This window comes from Papaver somniferum, unplaced genomic scaffold, assembly GCF_003573695.1.
Source record: "Papaver somniferum cultivar HN1 unplaced genomic scaffold, ASM357369v1 unplaced-scaffold_117, whole genome shotgun sequence".
Taxonomy (NCBI): Eukaryota; Viridiplantae; Streptophyta; class Magnoliopsida; order Ranunculales; family Papaveraceae; genus Papaver; species Papaver somniferum.
In genome coordinates, this window is record NW_020620714.1 from 4,013,159 (window position 1) to 4,020,039 (window position 6,881).

Genomic DNA, 6,881 nt, shown 5'->3' on the forward strand with positions numbered 1-6,881 from the left:
AATCTTTGGTGTGCAAAATACTTGTTTCGGTACAAGAGGATCCAACTATAATCGGTTTATCCTTGTGGTAGATTGGATTGATTAGTTCTGTAGATCGGCATCAATACAATTCTTTGTAACTAAAAGTATTGATTGCAAAATAGCAATTACTTTGGTGATTGAACATAAGATAGATCTAAGAACCTGACGAAGGAGTTTATGTTAAGATAAACAGAAGAGCGTTTGTCCGACTCACATCACTTGGTTGAATAAAGTTGATACCAAACAAATTTGTTGTTCCTTTACTGTTTGGAATACGAAGCAAAGGAATTGTTCCAAGTACGTGACTTATTCATAAGTTGGAGGCGTGGGAGTATAGACGGAACTAGGTGAACCATAGGTTTAATTACTTGGTCTCAACTATAGAAAATTGGTTTAATTTTGTGTAGCGGCTTAATCCTGAGAGTATTCAATTCTGGACAAGGTCCCAGAGTTTTTCTTCATCTTCGGTTTCCTCGTTAACAAAATCTTGCTGTGTCATTTATTTTATATTTCCGCATTATAATTGTTTTATTATAATTAAAGTAAATTACACAAATGTTAATTCTTATTTACTGGATAAGCAATCCTATTGTGTTTGGTTAAGTCCAAACCTTTTATCAAGTAAACATACTTCGATGTTGTATTGTCTCGATCTCGTATCCATAGATCAGCATCAATAAAATTCTTTATATTTCCGCATTATAATCGTCTAAAATATGTATTTTTATTGCAACAAAACCAAGTAGAATGTATGGAATAAATATTAAAAGTAATAGGAAATACAATCATCTTTAGGATCGTACTCCAAGAAGGGAATTTTGCCTATCAAAGTCTGTGTGCATGTGAAATTTTGGATTATGATCATGATCTAGAAAAATAACATTAAAAGGTAATTATACATATTAACACTATCTCCTCTCATTACTAACATTGTAAGAAGTAAATTAAATGTATTATAACATAACGTAAAAAATAAACTTGAATGTATTCAGAATAGAAACAAACGTGAAGAGAAAAGCACATCTGTCATGGAAAAAGAACAACTCAAGACACCATTTAAAGAAAACCACAGGAGGAAGCACGATGTCATAAACAGCGGTGATGAACATGATGGTGAATTGGGCGAAAGGGATCCTGAGATGCCACCATTAGTCGAAATAGATGAACATGACAATGAAGTGCTTACTTACGAATAAGATTACAAATAAGCGATTTTTTTTTAGTATGCGAGGTTTCAATCAAGTTAATGCTTTAGTATTTTGAATTCAAACTATTTTACTTTTGAAATTACATAGCTCTATTTAATTCAATTTATTTCTTGAATTAATTCCTGGTATATTAAATTGTTTCGAAATTAGTTTTCACGACCATGAAAAGTTTAAATTATTATTAAATTATTAAATTATAATTTGAATATTATATTTGAAGTTACATATTTTTAATTGTTAATATGTCGGATAATATTCGATAATAGTTTTATTATAACTCTCATTGAGACGAGTGCGGGGCCTCAGTGGATAAAAACAAGCGGGCGTAGCACGGGTTTCCAACTAGTTTTCTTAAAAGCTTTCAAATTCATTGTTTTCCAATCCCCTACATGATTAAAAACCTTAGTAAAACATGAAAAACACAGATAGATCTTGGTAAACCAACATCCCAATACTACGACCCCACCTGTCCGAACAGACTGATGGACCGTGCGTGTGTTGAATTCATACAAGCCATCCCACCTCTCCCTCATATAAAAGTGTGTTGGCCCCATGATCATACCATGGATTGCATAAATCATATTTAGTTTCTCACACAAGAGACTAAAGGTTTCTTTCACCAAAGTGAAAATGAGCCGGTCACCTCTTAGTAACCTTAGGTAATCCTAATTTCGAATAACTACAAAATCATTAAAAATAACATGCAACTCATTTTCTCTAAATAAGTTAAATTTCGATAAAAAATGAAAATCACATAAAAAGCGGGCAATACCATTATAGGTAGAGGTGTCCATGAGGGATTGAATCTTTGCTTGGTGAAAGATTGTCAGAACTACTTGCTAGAGAAAGTGAACGCAATGTCTTGAATTGTTAGCTTTTGGTACAGTTCACGATAACAACCACGCATGATATCTCCAAGATTGCTTGCAATCTCGTGCTGTTGTGATCATTTTGGCCATGAATAAATTTCATGGTTTCATGATTTCTTTAAAGAATTTTCTCATATTCATTCTCGTATGAAATGACGCACTTCCTCATTCAGATAAGTGAGTTCTATCAAAAGTACTACTGCTACACCCTACTTCAATCTTAAATTGATAAAATTATAGAAATCATTAAGACTTATTAAACCTGGCTAAATTGGGGCCGGCCTATGACTACAGGATAGAAAAGGTCATTAAAAGTTAAAAAAGGACACCCCTTATCCAACTATTTTACATAATCACTAATTTATCCCTGATTAATTAGTGTTAATCAGGTGATTAAGTGATGTTTAATCAGATTAAACTAGAAATTAACTAGTCCTGATTCTTCATCAAAACATGATCAATTTTTTTTTTTTTTTGTCCAGAATCGATTAATGTTCATTGCTCACATATATAAAGACCGATTATGGGTGTATATACATATACTAGGGAACTGATGAATTTCTTAGTTGTTTAAATATGTGAAGCTCCACTAGAGATATGCGATTAAAGAGATATGTGCATGTGGCTAACTCTCCACTAGATCTCAATGTAGTGGGTCAAAACTAGTAATTCGTTTCTTCCATTATAGATATTATCGTATTTTTTCTGTGAAGAGATTTTTTCTATCTGTCTCCCTCTCCCTCTTCCTCTCTCTCGACCAGAATCTCTTTACCTTTGGCTTATAACAAAATCATGTCCAAGAATGGATTGATGTTAATGGCAAGAATCATAGCTACAATAGTTGGAAGAGTGATTACAAGTTATAGCATGAAGTTAGGAATTATTTGTAAAATTGTTTTTTCAATATGAATTGAAATTGGATTTCAATGGAAATTCTTGAGAGATTAGTGAATCATCTAACTTGGGTGAGTGGTATCGTATTATAAACTCTTGAGTTCATGAACTTGAACGTGATAGCATCTGATTGCTGCTGTTGAAGGGTCAATAGTTTATGTGCCGTTTGCCGTCTGTACCTGTTAGTCCGACTTGCTGTGGTTTTATTTTCAGGTTGCTGTGTGCTTGAATGATTACTTGCTTTCCGTTGGTATGCATTCTGTTCCCCTTGAATTTTTTATGCAAACTGGATCAGTTTACCAACAGCGGCTATCTATTTATTTGTTCATACTAGTGTTTCTAAACTACATACTTGAGTTGAGCAACTTTAAATAGTTATTGTAATGCATGCAACTCTTCCTTGATGAGAGGTTTTTGGTGCACTAAATTGTTTAATGTAATAATACTGTTTTTGGGAAATTAAATTAAAGAGGTGTTGGTGTTGGGTGGAAAATCGGTATTTGTTCACCAGGATATAATCCGATTGTGAGTAGAAAAGTTGACTGAAAAAGATTAACTCAGAATCGGGGATATGTTGCTACATATTTAGCGTATCTGATTCTTTTTTTTTTTTTTTTTTGAAACCCAAATCCAGAATGGGTTTATGTATCGCTACATATCCCCCGATTCTGGGTTTTTACGATCGTCATTTTTGAAGAAATTTCTTTAGTTCTACCTAATCTCAGATTGGGTTCGAGCTTGTTCGAGTGTGAATTTGATATATTGTTACTTGGTTTTAGCCATCACATCTAATTTGGGAGCTTTTTTTTATTGTATTTTTTTTTTTTTTTGTAGTGGTTGATGGTGCGATTTGAAGTTTTTGTGAAGACGACGGCGGTATTGGAGATGGCGGAGGTATTAAGTTCACGGTGAAGGAGGCGGTGATGATGAAGGAGGCAGTGATGATTATAAGAGTGAATTAGGTTTAGTATTTTAGAGTAGGGGTTTTCGGTAATTTCATCTAATTTTTAAGCACCCATCATTCTTTGAGGTGGAAACAAAATTTCCATAGGCCCCAATTAAGTGGCATAAGCCCCAATTTAGCCAGGTTATTAAAGGCCCACTTTTACATATAGTCACACTGCCACATTAATACCACCTAGGAGGAACAAAGAATGTGATTCTCTTGATAGTGCATATTTTAATCATCACAAATTAATTGTCTCATTGAACCTTGATTCTGAAATCTCCAGTCACTAAGATTGAGAGTCTGTCATGGTAATTTTATTTCATGAGCTTAAGTCCTTAACCCCTGGTTGTTTAACTTACTACTCTAGATATCCTTTCGTCAAAGGATCCACTTAGTTATCATTTGACACCACAAAATTTGTTGTAGATTACTGAATTATGCCTTCTTGGAGTTGTCTTGACATTACCATTGCTCATTTATTTAAACTCGCATATAATTGAGTTTCAGCAGTGGTGGTCACAGGCTTCGATCACTAAGGAATGACTTCCCTAAAAAAGATTTTAGCCATTCAGTTTTCTATCATGCTTTAGTTTAAGCGAGCGAAATTTGATTCCATCTCAATCGAGTTTCTCATTTCCGTTGGAAGCTACTTATACATCTTAGGAGGACACACACATAACTAATACTATCCAAAGCCTGAAATCACAACATCGCAGTCATTTTGGACATGGGCTTGAGTGGCCATTCCAAGCTCAATTCCCATTGCCCAACAAAACTTCTTTTGCTGATTCAGCTGAAGAGATCATTAAGCTACTGGCATCCAGCCTAGTTGAAGGTGCATGATAGGGCCATGTTCATCTTTGACAGATGCCACAAAGAACGATTTAATCCATGGAACAGCAAGTGAAAGCAGTTTCCTACAAAGGGAAGTTTAAATGGACCAGGTGAGTATATAATTTTAACATGTTTTTTGTCGCTTCTTTTCTCTATGATCAGTATGAAGATGAGTAATAAAAAACGTAAAAGTAAGTTTTTGTGCTCTACTGTTCTTGTGTTCTTTATTCACACTTCGATTATTTTCCCCCTTTCCAATGATTCACGGTTTTCTTTTGATGGTCATTTTATTAAACTTTTTCTATTACTATCATGTTATGCTTTTAGTACAATGATTGCTTGATGAGAAATATTTTGATTGTTGGTCTAGGGTTTGATATCCCTACTTCACCGCATCACCTTTTTCTCATTTAATGGGTAACTTCACCGGGATACAACCTACGGGATCTAACATTGTCCTTGGTGTTAATTTTTTTTTCTGTTTTTGGATCATAAATGTGCTTGTAGATGACTATTATATTATCCTGGCTAAATTTGGGCCTATGCCACTTAATTGGGACCTATGGATTTTTTCATCCACCCCATAAAGAATGATAAGGGGTGTTTAAATTTGATGAAACTACCATTTTACCCTCTATCAAATATTAATACCACTAATTTGTCCCCATCAAATCCTAATCATAAAATTAAAAACTAAAATCAAAATCATAAAACTAAAATCATAAAATTTAAAAACTAAAATCATAAAATTAAAAACTAAAATCAAATTCATTTCCATCTCCACTTCAACTGGTTCTTCTTCTTTTCTTCTCAACCCAATCCTATAAACTAGGTTTTAGTAATATAAAATTGCTCAAAAATTGAAAATTTTGAAATCAAATTTTTCCTGGTTTATCAGAATCGGTTAACGTTAATGTACATGTGATCCGATTGCAAACAGAAACGGTTTATGTTCATGCCCACAAAGACCGATTGTCCTTGATATGTTTTCTGGTTCGAGAAATTTGAACCAGAATCGGATTACATTAGCACTTATAAAAACCGATTGTTGATGTATAATGTTAGAATCGGATTTTATATGTGTGTCGAGTAAACCGATTGTTGTTCTCAATTTTTCTGTATTTTTTTTTGTTAGAATCGGATTACATGAGCATTTTTATAAACCGATTCCTGTTGTGCAATGTCAGGAATCGGTTTTTACATATGTATCGTGTAAACTGATTCTGGTTAATCCTTTTTTTTCAGTTAATCATACTCGATTTCATTTCATTAACTCGGGTATAGAATGAATTTTAATTTTATTTCTTGTTTAACAACACATAATTTACAGATAAAAAATAGAAAATTTACCCACAATCGGTTTACGTTCATGCCAATATAAACCGATTATGGATAATCGTTTGATTTTCATGTCCATATAAACCGATTCTGGGTAGAAGCTAGTTTCAAAGAATCTCTGTATGTTTTTGAGGTTACAATCGGTATATGTTTTTGACAACATATACCGATTCTGAGTTGGTGTTCTTCAAAAAATTTCAAAATTTAATTTTTTTTCATATTCAGATGATTAATTAACACAAGTTAATTTCACATCTAACAGTATACTTTACCACTAATCACCCGAAGTAACACAAATTATCAGGGGTAAATTAGTCATTAAGAAAATAGTTGGTTAAGAGGTTTCTATGAATTACTTCTTAATGATCCTATTTTGTCATGTAGCTATATGCCCCAATTAAGTGGCATAGACCCCAATTCAGCCAGGTATATTATCTTTTGCGGAACAAAAAAACGTATATAGATCGTAGAAACATGTCATGTAATCAGGGAAATGGATAGTTTTCATTTGTATATATTCAAACATGCTTAGGCCATCTTACTCAGGTTGGTCTCGATTTGTGAAAGTTAATTACTCAGAAAGATATCGAAATCACGTTTTTTATATGTAACTTTCGGTTTTTATTTTCTTTGCAGTTGTTTAAATATATCTCAATGGAGTTCGGTAACCAGAATGGAAAGCAAGAACATCAGTCACACAATCCTGATAACCATGTCGTGGTTACATCTCCTAACCTAGAAGGCCAAATTCCTTTTGCATTCATGAAT